This window comes from Crinia signifera, chromosome 7 (genome assembly GCF_055691185.1).
Source record: "Crinia signifera chromosome 7, ASM5569118v1, whole genome shotgun sequence".
Lineage (NCBI taxonomy): Eukaryota > Metazoa > Chordata > Amphibia > Anura > Myobatrachidae > Crinia > Crinia signifera.
The window spans coordinates 156254423-156272569 of record NC_139223.1 but is presented as its reverse complement, the minus strand read 5'-3'; the positions used below and the strand labels follow the sequence as shown (position 1 = coordinate 156272569).

The 18147-nt window shown below is 48.3% G+C and overlaps 1 protein-coding gene across 1 annotated transcript in view; it reads left to right on the top strand.

Moving 5' to 3' along the window:
• The first annotated feature begins 10064 nt into the window (after nt 1-10064).
• The window catches only part of PRPF40A (pre-mRNA processing factor 40A), a 93459-nt gene continuing 85376 nt past the window's right edge, over nt 10065-18147 (top strand). Inside the window, exon 1 of the mRNA XM_083154060.1 lies at nt 10065-10215. The gene's annotated coding sequence lies outside the window, so the exon portion shown is untranslated. The remainder of the gene's footprint in view (nt 10216-18147) is intronic.

Sequence of the window (18147 nt, the reverse complement as noted above, 5' to 3'; positions counted from 1 at the left end):
CGCTCTGCTACCTCACCTCTCATACCCAGCGTGAACTCCTGTGCCCCCTAGTGGACGAAAAAGAAAAAAAAATCTGGATGCGCCCGCTTTTCTGGCCATACACAGGCAGAGTGACGTCCCGCAGCTTACACTATGTAAAGTAGTGTAGCAACTCACTCTGCACCTGCCCCAAATCACCTGCAGAGTACAACAAGCAGAAGAAATTTGGAAACTTCTTGCAAGAGCGGACACCATCTCCCAAACTAGACGCTACGCAGCAAAGTGAATATAAAGGCCAACGTTGAACTGGATTATTGAAAGAGCCAAGCCACTGTAAGTTAACCAGCACATCATTATTAAGTAAATCGGTAAGTTTTTTCTACCGTATTCACCCCAACCTATAATATTGAAAATAACTTGATTGCATCTATATTTCAGGGTAAAAATGTATCAGACAGGCTTGCAGAAGGGCCCGGATTCTACTGAGACCAAGGCCTAAATCTTAAACTCATGCAGGGGGTAAGTGTTCACCAGAAAGGCCGGAGATGGCGTCTCCCCCTTCTATAAAACTATTCTAGTCCTTTAAATGTAGAGAGAATGCAATCATCATGACAAAGATCTTCCAGGATCTTCATTTTTGAGATTGCATTTTTTTTACTACTAACCAAATCTTTAATCCATCTCAGCGCTCTAAATCCTCAAGTGACACTTCTGGGATTACATGGAAGTTTGGCACAGTCCGAAAAAAAAGGTGAGACTGTAGCTAACATGTAAAATTTTGCTAAAGAACACCGAATTTCTGTTAGGAAGCCCCAAAAGACGGTAAGTGCATTTTGGCAAATTCAATATTAAACGTATTCTTAGTTTTCTTCTATTTGAAATGCATTGCATTCACTTACGTATTTACTTTTTTTCATAACGAATAAGTAACCGGAGAGCTGCTGTACCCCCGATAGAAGAGAAATGTGCCTGGAAAGCCGCAATCTCCTTTCTGGCCTGGTAGAAAACGGTGACCTGCTGGTGAGAGGTACATTTGCCTTATTTTTTCATCAAAACACTGTTATAACCCATACAACAGAGTGCCCCTGGGGCCATGGGGGTTATATAGAGGGTAACTATTTGTTACTCTCTATAAATATATTTGTACTAAAACTATAATAAAACCACAAAAACCTATCCTATACGACAGTAACAACCTATTTTCGTGCACACTCAAATAATTATTAATTTTTTGCATAAACACAAACATAAAAGCACACAATACGGCCATTGATTAATACCTCAATATCGGCGAGACATTCGTTGCCAGTTAATAACAAATTTATTGTTGGGGCATGAAGCCCACGGTCATCTTCGTCTGATATTTCACCTCGGCGCAGACCACCTACAAATAATACGTTCTTTCCCTGGGGCGTATTAGTTTGTGTTCTGGTCAGCGCACGTTTTAATATGCACAATCAGACCTCTGAAACTACTCGGCCTGCCCTAATACGCCATCCGTCCTCTCATCCGGGTAAAAGGAGGTAAAAAAAAAAACCTGGATGCGCCCGCTTTTCTGGCCATACACAGGCAGAGTGACGTCCTGCAGCTTACACTATGTAAAGTAGTGTAGCAACTCACTCTGCACCTGCCCCAAATCACCTGCAGAGTACAACAAGCAGAAGAGATTTGGGAACTTCTTGCAAGAGCGGACACCATCTCCCAAACTAGACGCTACGCAGCAAAGTGAATATAAAGGCCAACGTTGAACTGGATTATTGAAAGAGCCAAGCAACTGTAAGTTAACCAGCACATCATTATTAAGTAAATCGGTAAGTTTTTTCTACCGTATTCACCCCAACCTATAATATTGAAAATAACTTAATTGCATCTATATTTCAGGGTAAAAATGTATCAGACAGGCTTGCAGAAGGGCCCGGATTCTACTGAGACCAAGGCCTAAATCTTGAACTCATGCAGGGGGTAAGTGTTCACCAGAAAGGCTGGAGATGGCGTCTCCCCATTCTATAAAACTATTCTAGTCCTTTAAATGTAGAGAGAATGCAATCATCATGACAAATATCTTCCAGGATCTTCATTGTTGAGATTGCATTTATTACTACTAACCAAATCTTTAATCCATCTCAGCGCTCTAAATCCTCAGGTGACACATCTGGGATTACGTGGAAGTTTGGCACAGCCTGAAAAAAAAGGTAAGACTGTAGCTAACATGTAAAATTTTGCTAAAGAACACCGAATTTCTGTTAGGAAGCCCCAAAAGACGGTAAGTGCATTTTGGCAAATTCAATATTAAACATATTCTTCCTTTTCTTCTATTTGAAATGCATTGCATTCACTTACGTATTTACTTTTCTTCATAACGAATAGGTAACCGGAGAGCTGCTGTACCCCCGATAGAAGAGAAATGGGTACTTGTTTCCTAGCACGGCCACAACGATCATAATCGCGGTCATCGGGGGTAAAATCTGGGCCATCGCGGGCAACGCATGCGCAAAAAAATCGGGTGCGATGGGCCAGACGCGATGCCCGCGATTTCCCCATAGAGAACAATGTTAAATGCCTCAATTTACCCGCGATGACCACGATTTCCCATAGGAAACAATGGGAAATGGGTCAATTTACCCAAATTATCATAGGAACAATGGTAAATGGGCCAAAAACACCCCTGAACATTGAAATGTCCCCCCAAAAGTAGTTTACGCCACCACGTGATCAACGTGAACCCGAAGCGTGGCGAGCGCAGCGAGCCCGCGAGGGGCGGCGGTACGCGTCCTCCGACCTTTTCAAACCCCTACTATCCACTAGGGCGTGGAGTGAGAATAGAATAGTGTGGCGAGCGCAGCGAGCCACTGAGCCCGAAGCGTGGCGAGCGCAGCGCGCCCCGCGAGGGGACGCGGATACCTGTGAAGCCCGCGAAGGGACGCGTTTACCTGTGAAGGTATCCGCGTCCCCTCGCCACGCTTCGTTCGGGTTCACGTTCATCGCGGGGTGGCGTGAACTACTTTTGGGGGGACATTTCACTGGTCAGGGGGGTTTTTTGGGCTTTCTGGCCCATTTACCATTCTTCCCTATGATGATTTGGGTAAATTGACCCATTTAACATTGTTTCCTATGGGAAATCGGGGTCATCGCGGGTAAATTGAGGCATTTAACATTGTTCCCTATGGGGAAATCGCGGCCATCGCGGGTGGACCATTTAAGCATTTTTAGGCGCACACGACGCGACCGACCCGATTTTTCACTGTTTTCAATGCATTTCAATGGAAAAATCGGGGGCATCGCGTCGGTCGCGTCGCAGGCCACTAAAATTACCCCCGATGGCCAAGATTTGTGGCCGTGCTAGGAAACAAGTACCGAGAAATGTGCCTGGAAAGCCGCAATCTCCTTTCTGGCCTGGTAGAAAACGGTGACCTGCTGGTGAGAGGTACATTTGCCTTATTTTTTAATCAAAACACTGTTATAACCCATACAACAGAGTGCTCCTGGGGCCATGGGGTTTATATAGAGGGTAAATATTTGTTACTGTCTATAAATGTATTTTTACTAAAAGTACAATAAAACCAATAAAAACTTTCCCAGGGCTTGACAATTTTTTTTTTAAATCTCAGATCCAGGACAAAAGTGTAGGAGCCAGACAAGCTTAAGGCTGCCCATACATGGTGCTATGTGCCTGGGCAAGAGAACAGAGTAACGGGGTGAGGGTGCGGGGTGTGAGGTGATGGGGTTTGAGAGGGAGTGAGGTGATGTGTGGCAAAAGAGGGGGAGAAGTTGGGGTTGGGGGTCTGGGTACTATCCATCGGGACCCGAAAAATCGCATCGATCGCATCGCATGCAACCAAATCGCATGCGATGCGATCAACGCGATTTTTACATTGGAATCAATGTAAAATGGTCCCTGAGACCCGATTTTACATTGGCCCCAATGTTAAATGGCCCCCAGACCCCAATTTTTATTGTTTCCCAACCCTGATGGGTGAAATGACCCCCATTGTTAACGCCACCCCACGATGAACGCCAACCCGAAGTGTGGAGAGCTAAGTGAGCCCGCGAGGGGCGGCGGTGCGCGTCCTCCGACCTTTTCATACCCCCCTATCCACGTCGGCGTGGAGTAGAATTTATATAGTGTGGCGAGCGCAGCGAGCCACCGAGCCTGAAGCGTGGAGAGCGCAGCGAGCCCCGCGAGGGGACGCGCATTACTTCACAGATATTACGCGTCTGCTCGCCACGCTTCGGGCTCGGTGGCTCGCTGCGCTCGCCACACTATATAAAATCAGCTCCACGCCGATGTGGATAGTGGGGGTATGAAAAGGTCGGAGGACGCGTACCGCCGCCCCTCGCGGGCTCGCCACGCTTCGGGTTGGCGTTCATCGCGTGGTGGCGTTAACAATGAGGGGCATTTGTCATGTAAAATACCCATAAGGGTGGGTATACAATGAAAAATCGGGTCCATTGGCCCATTTAACATTGTTCCCTATTTGAAATCGCGTAAAGGCATGCGATGGACGCGATTTTTTCATTGTTGGGAAAAGGCTAAAAATAGCCCTAAAATCGCGTCGGTCGCGTCCATCACGATCACCTACGACGGGCGCCGTGCTAGGAAACAAGTACCGGGGTCTGTTGCATAAGGTGATTGGAGTCTTATTTTTAGTATGTAAGGTGGCCCCCTGTTGGAAGAATGTAATTCCTAATTATCATGGGTGTGCTCCCACAGGACAAGAATTAATGACAATTTGTTTAGGAAAGAGAAGATTTGTCACTGGGTGGTGCACTAGTTTAAAGGCCCCCATACACTAGCCGATTTTGGTCAGATTTCAGCCAGATCAGTCGGATCTGGCCGAAATCGGACCAAAATCGGCTAGTTTTGATGTCCCCTCAGATCCGATGCGCGGTCCCGTGCGCATCGGATCTGCGTCGGGTGGTCGGACCTGCTGCACGTCCGACCACCCGACTTGGGACCTAGTGGGGCGGCGAGGCGGTAGAGGGAGCAGGGGGGGCTGGGGACGCTGCGGGGGACACAGGCGGCATAGAGCCGCGCAGGGGGAGCCGGCGGGAGCTGTCAGTATTGAATAAAAAAAAAAGCCCATACAATGCATGGGCGGCCTGTGATTGGCTGAGCGCTCTCTCAGCCAGTCAGCAATTGGCTGAGAGAGCGCTCAGCCAATCACAGGCTGCCCATTCATTGTATAGGCTTTTTTTTTCTAGCACTGACAGCTCCCGCCGGCTCCCCCTGCCCGGCTCTATGCCGCCTGTGTCCCCCGCAGCGTCCCCAGCAGCGGGGGACACAGACGCTGTCCCCGCAGCGTTACCAGCAGCGGGGGACACAGACGCTGTCCCCGCAGCGTTACCAGCAGCGGGGGACACAGACGCTGTCCCCGCAGCGTCCCCAGCAGCGGGGGACACAGACGCTGTCCCCGCAGCGTCCCCAGCCCCCCTGCTCCCACCTCCGTAGCCCCCCCCCCCCTTGCTCCCCGGGTTTTTTACATGTGCTAAATCGAGACGATTTATCACATGTAAAAAATGGCACATCAAGTGCCAATCTAATCAAGCTCCCCCGGGGAGCAGCCGGGGAAGCTCAGGGGGAAGTCGGGGGCGACTTGTCCTAAGGACAAGTCGCCCTAGTGTATGGGGGCCTTAAGAATAACGACAATATAAAAAATGACCTTCTATTGTTTACTCATTAAAAAAGGCTGCGATATATGACACACAACATGTAACATAAACACAAGTGGATACAGTGAGATAATTTAAAAAAGCATGTGCGGGGTTTACAAGCTCCTGCCTTGACTTTTATTGAGTTTATTTAATTAATTATAGATGGCACTTTGTATTCCTTTATTAAGTAAATCTGTATATTTAGGAGAAGTGTCTCTATCTGTATTCTTTGTTTTCTAATCTGTGTCTGTACGTTAGATTGAGAATTCTTTCAGATCAACTCGCCTGTCAAACTTTAATCATATGTAGTACCAGGTATGTGGCAACACTGTTGGTTTTGTGTATGTAGTAGGTGTCTTTTTACACTGTCCCGCCCTGTCTGTGAGGGATGCAGTTTAAATCCCGGCGGTCGGGATCCCGGCGTTCAGAATCCCAAAGCTGGAATCCCGACCGCTGAAATCCCGACACTTTCTCCCTCCGTGGGTGTCCACGACACCCCTGGAGGGAGAATAAATTATTGTGCCGAGCGTAGCGAGGCACCGGGCCCGCTGCGTGGCGAGCCACTTCCCCCCCTTGTCGGGATTTCGTCGGTCGGGATTCCGGCTTCGGGATTTTGAACGCCGGGATCCCGACCGCCGGGATTTCATACTGAATCCGTCTGTGACTGTGGTCCCAATTAACAGTATAAGAATATATTATTACTTCCGTGAGGGTAACCGCAGGTATAGGATTAAATGTGTCGAGGCATCTTATAGATTATTCATAATTTGAGTTGTGTTCTCTCACAATATTTATGAATCCAGTGCGAAGACAAAGTCAAAGTGGTTAGTGCCAGTTGGTCGACACGCTAGGTGTCAACGCGTATCTGAGATATATAGGTAGTTGATATTAATATTTAGTATAGGTACTACCTAAACATATGCATGCATATATTGCTAACTTCACATTGAATAGTTAATAATATAAAGGCGTAGTTTCCCCGTGCTGTATGAAGTCCCTATGTGGGAACAAGAGCTGCCGGGCAGTTCAGTACACAGGGAGGGACAATTAAAATATTATTGCCGGTTACCACACACATTAAGGGTACTGCAGTCTGTTGCCAAGACAGCCAGTGTCAGAGTGGTTGGTCCCAGTTAGTCGACACGCTAGGTGTCAACCCGTGTCTTGAACTATATTTGTGGCTGATACTGATTTATGGTACCTAAACTATGCCTACATAGGTATATAGTTTGATAACTTGGCATTAGATAGCAGTCATATAAATGCGTATCTGCCACGTGCAGTATGAAGTCCCTATATGGGAACGGGAGCTGCCGGGCAATTCAGTATACAGGGAACGACACAGTTACCGCACACCAGTGATGGAAATATTGTTGCCGGCTCACATTCACATTATGGGTACTGTTTTTAGTAAAACATTACAGTCCTGAAAAGGACTGGTAGATATATTTTGACAGATTACAACAATAACAAGGCAGCGCTTTGGAAGACGCCCGCATGGGTTGGTCGGCAAAAGAGGGTTGGGTGGAGTGAGGTGAGAGAGGGGGATGAGATGAGAGGGGGAAGCGGATAGGGTGAGGTGACGGCGCGAGAGGGGGGTATGTGATACAGGGTGAGGTGCCAGGGGGCGAATGAGTTCAGTGATGGAGGGAGATGTGACAGGGGGTTAGGTGAGAGGGGGTGAGGCAATAGGGGAGAGATAGAGAGGTTGAGGTGTTTGGTTGGGCAAAGGGGTGATGTGAGAGGGGTGAGTCAACAGGGGGCAATAGAGAGGGTGAGGAGGTGGAGGGGCTGTGATAAGGGGCAAGTAGTAGTGAGATGATGGGGGTGATGTGACTGGGGAAGAGTGAGTGAATGGGTGGGGAGGTGAGGCAAGTCTTTTCACCAGCATCAGTGGGTCTCCTGGTCCCCAGCACAAGCTGCTGCTCCGCTACTGGTCCGTTGCTTCTGATCCATGGCTGCTGCTTGTCTCATTATCCCCTGCTCCCCGGTGCCAGCCACCGCTTTGCTGGGGGGGGGGGGGTGCTGCCGCTGCTCTGTTAGGAGGGGGGATGCGCTGCGGTTGTGCTGTTAGGAGGTGGAGAGGGGGGGAAGGGGCAGGCAACGCTGGCCCGCGACCACATTCTGCTTTCTTCTTTATGGCAAAAAAAAAATCTGGTCGCCATGGCGAGCGGAAATTGTTGAGCCCTGACCTATCCTATACGACGGTAACAGCATATTTTCTTGCACACACAAATGATTATTTTTTCATAAACACAAACAAAAAAGCACACAATATGGCCATCGATTAATACTTCAACATTGGTGAAACATTAGTCGCCAGTTAATCTCTTTCCATTAGGTGAAAAGCCTGTACAGGTCAAGATCTGGTCACGCAGCAACTGTAAAGCCGGGTACACATCAGATTGATGGGTAATTGTCTGTTGGTTTGGACGATTTTCCTTTGTCCCGGACTATTACCTGTTACTTGTATACACTACAAGATTTAATGAAGGACAGCCTGATAAATACCTTGTTCCATCCTATATCAATATGCATAGCGCTGCATATTAATTGATGAGAGTATGACGTCCATGATTCCTTGGCAATAGTGCTTGATGTGTATCCAGCTTTAGGGAGATAAAAAGTGCTACCCAATCAACTCCTGTCATTCTACAGAGGACTGATTCAATTGTTGGTCTCCATTACAGAGCCCAATGGAGAAATGTAATTGTTGGGCCTAATCCAGTATGAGTTGCAGTCTTGCAAAAATTTCCAAAATTGAAACTCCCAGGGGTGTCACTCAACACAGGGCTCAGCAAAAGACTGCCCCGAATGCCAGGTCATACCTACCCGCTATGATGTGAAGTCACCATGTTTAGGGCTGCCATGTTTAGGGTTGCAGAGGTTGTACGTAAGTTCCCCGGTTGGGCTCTCAAACTCATATTTAAGGACCCTAAACTGTTCTTTAGATGGATTTGGCCACTTTGTGAGGCTAAATCCCAGTGCTAATGGGCATGCTTTTGAAGCATATGAGCCCAATGGGGGCAACAATTGAATAGCCCTAATGGGTGCCCACAACTGAGTCCGCCCCAATGTGTTTTTATTATGACAAACTTAAATGAATCGCTGCTACTGGTACCAGAGGATAATTGACACTTTAAGGGGCCCACCTATCATGTAATATTGGCAGTCTAATTCCCCGAAAACACCCGTTTTCAGGGTTAGTTGCAAATATTAAGTATCTCCGAATGTGTGTAGGAGGGACGCAGGAGGAATCTCCAATCCCTGCTGCAATCACTCCTGCTCCCCTCACGGCCACATGCCCTATAGGTTTCTAAGAAGGATGTGATGCTGCCCGATGTAACAACTTTGGGCAGCATCGCAGTGGGTTCCTGGGCAACCACCATTCTGAGATGGCGGTAGCCCATTGTAGCCTATGGGCTACAGACCGGACTGCAGGAGGGGGTCACGACTGACCGTGTATGCGCACCTGAAAGGACCACATATTGCCCTACGATCCTGTCTGTAATTGCCACACAGATCGCATTACAGGGATGTGGCGTGGATCCATGTCCCTGTAACTGGCAGCGTGCGGGCGGGGCAGCGGGCACTACACTGTACATGAGGGAACATGGGCACATTATATTTAATATAAGCAGTATATTCAGCAGATGCCGCCAAGGCTCCCAGAGTTTGGAATACCGCCATGGTCGGTTGGGCAGGGACAGATCAGGGTGCAGCCAGGTATAAGATCAGGCACATTTACTAAGGAAGACTCAGCAATCCTGTTGATAATGAGGATAAAAGGAATAAACATGGGGGGCACAGAGCCGCCACCCCTGCTGCCGGTACTGCCTATATAGCGCTGAGGTCGCCTATAGATGGAGGTCGCCAGCAGCAGAGGTAAGGTCACCTGGTGGTGGTGGTGGTGGTGGTGGTGTGACCCGGTGCAGAAGGACGCAGTGAGCGGGAATCCGGTCCTCGGGGAGATGATGCGGCCGCAGCATGTTGCATCAGGAGCAGGTGCGGATGCGGCGGACCAGGTCCACCGTCCCAGGCCAGGACCCATTAGTGGCCGGGCAGAGTTGAGGGTAACGTGGTGCCGCCTGAGCGGCGGGAGTGGCTGCTTATTACCGCGCAAGAAGAAGTAGTCCGGTCTACAGTACACTACTCTACAGAGATCAGCAGACGCACCTCGGTCCCGGGGATCACGGGGCAGGGAGATGATGCGGGCGCAAAAGAGAAGGGAGGAGTGCGCCGCGGTTCCCAGATTGAGTGGCGCGACAGGAATTACAGGGGCGGAGCGTCTCTTATTTTACTGCGGAAGAAGAAGAAAAAGTCCCGGCTAGAGAAAGAGCACGCGCTGGTGCTCGGATGGATGGAAGGGCTGGCAGCAGCCCCGGGAGTGGTGAGGAGGTGTTCCCTTCAGATGACATGGCTCCAGGGAGCAGATGAGGACCAGGCCGGAGGCGGTGAGTGAGATGTCCGGGAGCCGGACCTAGCACACGCTCCGCACTCACAGGAGATAGAATCCCTGGAGCACCGGCTGTGCAGGGAGCCCACAATGCTGGGAGCTTGACGGCGCCGGGAGACCGCAAATGGGTGAGTTGTATCACCTCCGGGTTAGTCTGCCATACCCCTATATGCACTCCGTTACCCCTAGCCCAGCTGGTTCACTATACTGCGGCCAAACACAACTAGTACATGTGTGCTCAATACACGGGCAATATAATTTACTTATAGTGAGCATACACACATAACCGTCTACCCCCCTCCCCTGTACACACATTCCCATCTACCCCCCCTCCCCTATACATCCCCATCTACCCCCTCCCCTATACACACAATTCCATCTACCCCTCTCCCCTATACATCCCCATTTACCCCCCCTCCTATATACACACACACACACACACACATCTACCCCCCCCCCTATCTCATGCATCCATATCTATACCCTTCTCTACACCCCCATACACACATCCCCATCTACTCCTCCCCCATACATCTCCTACACACACACACACATCCTATCTACCCCTCTCCTTTACACCCCCTATACACACATCCCCATCTACCCCTCCCCATACATCCCATATACACACATCTCATCTACCCCTATCCTTTATATCCCCTATACCACACATCCCCATCCACCCCTCCCCCATACATTACTATACAAACAGCCCCATCTACCCCCTCCCCCATACATCCCTATCTATCTATCTCCCCCATACATCCTTTTACACACATCCCCATCTACCCCCCTCCCCTATACATACATCCCCAGCTACCCTCCCCTATACACACATCCCCATCTACCCCCCCGATACATCCACTATACATACACATATAAATCCACCCCTACCTACCCACCTCCCCTATACACAAATACAGCCCATATCAGCCCCCCTTGTACACACTTATATACAGTGGCGTAACTTTATGTAATTTTCCCGGAGGCAAGATAGATTTGCGAGCCCCCCCCCCCCAAAAAAAAACCAACAACGGGGCTACCTGAGGCTTGTAGAAGAGAAGAAGGCTGCAGCGGCTGAGCAGCATGTTCCTCTTCATGCGTGGCGTTTGCGTGTGCCACTGCCTTCCCAGGCATCCTCCCCCGCCCGCACTACCTCCCTGCAGCCTGCGCGGCGTGCACACTGTCCTGTCACTGAGCCGCAGGCTGCAGGACCAAGTTCAATTAGACCGTGCCGGAAGTTCAGCGCTGCTCTATGGCGCTGGCAGCTGCCTGTCACTGTCTGTGTGAAGTCAGCTGCGATGCGGATGCTGAAATAAACACCCGATCTGCAGCGGGTAAGTAAGTGGAGGTGGGGCGTTAGTTCTCAGGGGGACCCAGCGATACTTGCCCGCCAGCCAGCCGACTCTGGATGAGACAATGGAGTTGAGTGAAAGTGCCCCCGCCAGGGCTTTGCGCTCGGCGGCTGGAGCCTCCATTGCCTCCCAGAGTTCCGCCACTGCTTATATACACACACACACATATCCCCCCCCCCCCCAAAGCATATACTGTACACCACCCCCTACACACAAACATAAACACACATTACCATCAGAGACCACAGCCTAAATATCAACAAGGCGCTTTTTCTACACAGAACACTAATCTGTCTGTCACGGCTAAAGGGCTGGATGGAGTCGTGTGGTGCACAGAAGCCGGAGACGGACCAGGAGGAGTAGGATTGAAACGTGCAGGTTTAATAACAGATTTCATAAATGATAAACTTCACTCAAATACTTCTTTAAGTGACAGTTGGGATAAATTAAATAGAGTCCAGCACAATATTAATAACGAGCAGGTAAATCTGGAAACGTGTACTTGATGAGCCAGAGTACATAGAGGAAGATCCGGAAAGAGGTTGATTTGTTGACAGAAGAAATGGATCCGGATGACTGAAAGATGATGGAATGAATGAGTTGTATGAAGGAGGGCAGCGGAATGCTGTGCAGGGTAATTCTGGGACACAAGCAGGAACAAGCACTAGGTAGGACTTGCAGCATTGGTGTCAGGAGAAAACTTCCTTGTAGCAAGATGCAGGGAGCAAGGCACCAGAGTCAGGAGAGAAAGAGCCAGGATCCGGGAATCAGCTAGGAGTTGTGAATGACTCCAAAGACTCATTGCACTGACACTGAACAGCCTAGGCAGATCCCTTCTATCCCCAGGGGACGGCTGCCATTGGCTGTCAGCGCAGGATGAGGAGGGAACCTCCACTCTGGGCCAATCTGTCTCCTGCCCTCAACCAAGATGGCGACGCCGGCCTCCCAGCACCACTATCTGCAAAGACACCGCTACCCGACGCTCCCCTGCTGCCATCCCTACCCAGAGCTGCCGCTACCCGCACACCGCAGACCGGAGCCTGCACACGCTAGCCGGCGGCGGGCGCGGACGGGTGAGTACTGTACCCGCCGCGCTCCGTCGCGGCTACGTGTGACACTGTCATTGACCTTGTGCATGTCGACCTAATGCTTTTGCCGACCTAACGACCATATACCCATCTACAGTAGAACTCTAATCTTAGTAAATTTACCCCAACCTCTTTCCAAGTTTTACAAAGGACGGGGAGATTTTTGAAAGTACTGACAAATCAACTTCTAAAGGCCCATCCACACTGGGCGACTTTGAGCTGAAAGTCGCTCAAAACACCCAGCTTGAGCGACTTTCAGCAGAAAACCGCCCACTGTGTATGCCCCGGCGGTGAGCGCTGCCGCGCGCTCCCACATCATCGCCGGGAAAGCCGTTCATCTGCTGGTTATACCATCAGATGAGCGGCTTTCAGGGCAGCTTTGCATAGCTGTGCACTATGCAATGCCGCCCTCCCTCCTCCGTCGGCACCGGGCAGGGGGAAAGCTGCTCAGTGTGTATGCACTGTGCGGCTTTCCCCGCAGCGATGATTGGCATCATCGCTGTCCATAAACCCTGGGCATAGTCGCCCAGTGTGTATGGACCTTAACTTATTTCAACTACATCCTGTAAACAAATGTAATCTCTCTCTCCAAGCTCTGATACAATTCCCCTAGAGCAGGGGTTCCCAATCTTTTTCGAACGACGGCACCCTAGAGTATCAGAATTTTTCCACGGCACCCCTAGGGACCAAAAAAAAAATATATAAAATGAAGTAGACTGTGTTTATATGTGATTCTTAAGTCCAGTTAGCTGTTATAGGGCAGGATTTGCTTCTGATTGTACACATATTTTATGATTGGCAGCCACCAGCACTGGTTTTGTCCATAAATCATTGATCATAAATAATTTAAATTGCTCCTGGGCGACCCACCTGTGGCACCTTTGCAAGTGTCCCGACCCCAGGGAGCCACGGCACACAGTTTGGAAACCACTGCCCTAGAGTATTGCTTACAATCTAATATTTGTCCTGAAATCTATGGGGGGGATTGTAATTGTTTGGTAATGGGCATCTAGTTATCCTGTCTGTGACAGCGTGGGTGTCGGAGAACAGTAGCAATTCAATTGGTTTAATTAGTCATTGTTGTGGGTGCGAACAAAAGGGGTGGATTGTGAGGCAGAGCAATGGGGGCCAGTTCTCCATTAAATACTGGGTGTCTGTATCCCAGACCCTGGACAGTTGCTAGTGTCCTGATGAGAATGCAGACAGAGAAAGAATAAGAAGGTGGCGCAGGAGCCTCTGTCCCACGGGCTTATCTGAGGAGACAGGACGTTGGCAGTACAGCATCTTGGTGAGATTACTGGCAGCTCTGAGGAGGGGCAGAGTGCTGTGCACCATGTACTGAATGGAAAGTAAGTAGCTCAGCACCTGCTTTTGTGCTGGCGATGGGATCAGTGGAGGCCGCATGTACTGACTATAAAAGTGAGTGAGACAGTGTGCTGCCTGTCTGTGCACCTGTTGCGGACAGATGCTGCGGAGTGTCTGGGATTGTGGCCTGGAGGAGGGAGGGGAGTGCGCCACCCATTGCTGTGTGTTAGGGGTAACAGGAGTGTGTCCTAATGGCTGCACTCTTTATTTGGGGGAAAAGGGTACAGCAGCCTTTGGACCTTGGTTCCCATGTTGGCTGGCTCGGTTCCCACATCACCGCACAGGCAGCTGTCTCACATCTTCCTCCGCCAGCCGCATGACATGCATCGGTCCACACCAGCTATCCTGAGTACTGAGTAGGGATGGAGTGCTGTTAGCCCAGCTCTCTGTGAGAAGGGAGGGTGGAAAGTATGTCCATTGTGCTTGCTGTGTCCTGGGGATTGGTGTTCATGGGGGCTACTGAGATTGATTGGCGGTGGGGTGGGAGGCAAACGATATTGTGCACACACACTCAACGATATCGGTAAACTATGTCATTCAGTGATGTCACCCAGCCCCAGCTGCTGCATGCCTTGTTGGTGATATAGGATATAGAAAGACCAAAATGAGTGCTATCCCTTAAAAATGTATTGAATTGGTCAGCACGGCAGTTTAATGGTTAGCATTACTGCCTCACAGCGCTGAGGTCATAGGTCTGATTACCACCATGGCACTAACTGTGTGGAGTTTGTATATTCTCCTTGTGCTTGTGTGGGTTTACTCCAGTTTCTCCGGTTTCCTTCCACAATCCAAATACATACTGGCCTTGAGTCCTGTTGGAGAAAGTGCGCTATATAAATTAAACTTACTTACTTGGCTCCCAACTAACTTCATGGGCTGCATGCAAAAAAACAACATGAATGTATTTGCTTCCCTTGCATAGCAATATGGTTTGTTCCAGACACAAAATCTCGTGCTTCTTTGCTTTACTGAATATGGCCCTGTATCTCATTTTATGAACATGGAAACGATTCTGCATTTAGAACTGGCAGTTGAAATGAGAATCGGCATAGTAAGACACCACGATTTAGAAGTGCACATTAAAGCTCTACACAGGATGACCTCAGAGGTTACATACTTGAGAATATTACAGCATCTCATTGGAAGGAAGCTATAATGCACAGGGCAACAAATAGAAGATTCTTTTTGTTCCAGGTCACTAAGTCCTCTGGCTGTGAAAGGTTTATAATGCAAGAAGAATGACCGCTGCGCTGCAGAGGGAGATTATTATCTAAATTATTGTAAAATAAGGTAAAATGACATTTTATATATATTATAAAGATCAAAGCAAATTGCTAGCACTAACGGGTTGTATCATCACTACCATTACATATAATATAAAAAGAAAAAAGAAAATAGTCTGCGCGTCCAAAAAGATGCTGCTGGGCACCCAGTAGTACCACCTACTACAAGATATATACTGGAAGAATAAATCGGGGTGGGAACCCTGCGCTTCCTATTGGGGTAAACAAACTTATTGAAAGGAGATGTTTTCCTTTCCGTAATCTTCTTTTGTAAGGGATAAGTCTTGTTCTTTAGCTTGAATTCTTCAATATGGGTCACCTCGGAAAAAAAAGAAAAAAATCTAATGGTGCAGATTTTCCTGGATACTTAGTGCACACACGACATTAAATAACACAAAAGTGAGGGTACTCGTACCATGTGTGGGCCTCTCCTTTAGGCCAAGAGATTAAGCATAGGTCTGGGGTCACTTGGAAGATTCAGGGAATAATTTCCTTTTTAGGTCCTGTTTTCTTGTTTCCTCAGAGATCCCTCTGCATGCCGCCACATTCGGGGTCCCGCAGTGCAGATCTTCTCCTTGCTCAATTTTCTCGCTCAATTTTCACGGCTCTCGAGTTCCCTCCCTCAGGCTGACCCTCACCATGAGGGAGAAAATGCTCTGTCGGACAGAGAATTTTCTCACTCATGGTGAGGGTCAGCCTGAGCAAAAAGAACTAAGGAGACAAGGAAAATAAGTTGGAACTCGAGAGCCGTGAAAATTGAGCGAGAAAATTGAGCAAGGAGAAGATCTGCACTGCGGGACCCCGAATGTGGCGGCATGCAGAGGGATCTCTGAGGAAACAAGAAAAAAGGACCTAAAAAGGAAATAATTCCCTGAATGACACGGATACCTTTGAAGGTATCCACGTTCCCTCGCGGGGCTTGCTGCGCTCGCCATACTTCGGGCTTGGTGGCTCGCCACACTTTCTATTCTCAACTCCACGCCGACGTGGATAGTGTGGGGTATGAAAAGGTCGTAGGACGCGTACCGCTGCGCTACATATGGCATGCGATGGGAGCCGTGAATGTAAACAAGTACCACAAATTTAATACCTCCACTAAGGCTTTAGCCGCTGTGGTTAAAAATAATTGGCCATTGATTGAAAGTGACAAACTTCTTCCTTTTAGTAAACATCGTATCATGCCCTGTTATTCCAGAGGATGAAATTTAAAATATCTAGTAGTAAATACCAATACTGTCTATAATCCTATCCACATGGAACCTATTTGGTTAAACCAACTGAAGCCTGGCTGCTTCAGGTGTACTTGCGTAGCCTGTCAGTTTATGCTCACGGGAGATAGTTTCAATCATCCGTATACTGGCAAAACTTTTAAAATCAAGCATCAATTCACATGCTCCTCCTCTTACATTATTTACCAACTTATTTGCCCTTGTAGTTTGAACTACATTGGCAAGACACAAAGAAAGTGTAAAGAAAGGATAGCTCTCCACCGCAGCGCTATACGTCTAGCACTGGCCAATGGGAAAGCAGACCAGCCAGTAGCTCGGCATTTCTTAGAGCATAACCATCCCTTAAACAGCTTACGATTTAGAATCATTGACTGTGTCCCAGCCTCTATCAGAGGCGGCAACCGTCCACTACAATTGTTGCGGTGTGAATCCCGTTGGATTCACCGCCTGGACGTAATTTCCCCACGAGGGTTAAATGAACAAATTTCGTATTCAGTATTTAAGTAAGTTTGCCTGTTTAGACATTGTGTATATCCTTACTAAATTGTCTGCAATGCTATTATGCTCAGTTTTCTTCTTGTTTCTTCCGAGGCAGGGTTGCTATGGTGATGGTATACTCACTCACTTGGATGACGGTCGCAGCGTATGACGTCATCTCTATGGTCAGGGGGGTGGGTGTGCAGTCCCGGCCCGCTCAGCCACACACTCCTAGGTGATTTCTTTCTTCTATAAAGGTATGTGTTTATGTGTTATGTTTTATAAACCTTATGACAAATTACAGAATTTTAAACATTGTTTACAAACGGCTCCCTGATGCATTCTTTGAAAAGATAAGTCATGTCGCGAGTGCAGCACCTACCCGTCTGTATTTGTATCTTCACTGTGGAGGCACCTACTGCAGCAAGTTACCCAGTTGTTTGGAGTGCCTGACCCTCCTGTATATTCTATATATATATATATATATATATATATATATATATATATATATATATATATATATATATATATATATATATAGCGGGAGTATGCAGGCACTCGCTCAATTCCTGATGCAGCTGCCGGGGTGCCAGAGATATACATGTGTAGCGTAGCAGGTTATGGCACTCTCACGGGCTTCACAACAAATGACACGACCTGTAGATCTGGGTCAACGTTTCGGAAGTCTGTTTTACTTCCATTTCAAGACAAAATGTGCAATACAAAACAAAAGGGTAACAACGCTTACCTATATATGATACAAGAGGAGGCTCGCCCATCACGTGTCACGCCAGTCTGTCCTCAACCACACTTCCGGTCCGGTATCTCCTGGAGGCGTGCCTATGACGTCATGTCCATCTGGGGATCTCTCGGTCAATCAGAGGGTGGGAGTAACAGAGGTGCGTCTCCGTTGCTGGGCAACCATGTACATAAAACTGGTGCATACAAAAAAATAATCTATGGTGAAGATGAGTGATAACAATAATCTTATAAAAGCAGTGGAGCAAATCTAGATAATGGTATAAATCTAAGTACAAGAAATAACATAGCACATATATTAGCAAAAAAGAGTTGTATCAGCCAGTGGCAAAACATTTTACCCTGGCTAAACACAACTTGGCACAATTCCGGCATATCATAATTGACCATGTGCCACTGGACATCAGAGGAGGGGACCGGGGTCAAAGACTTATTCAACTGGAAGCGCGGTGGATCCACACCAAGAGTCCAAAAGGGCTCAATGAGCAATTTTCACTCAATATG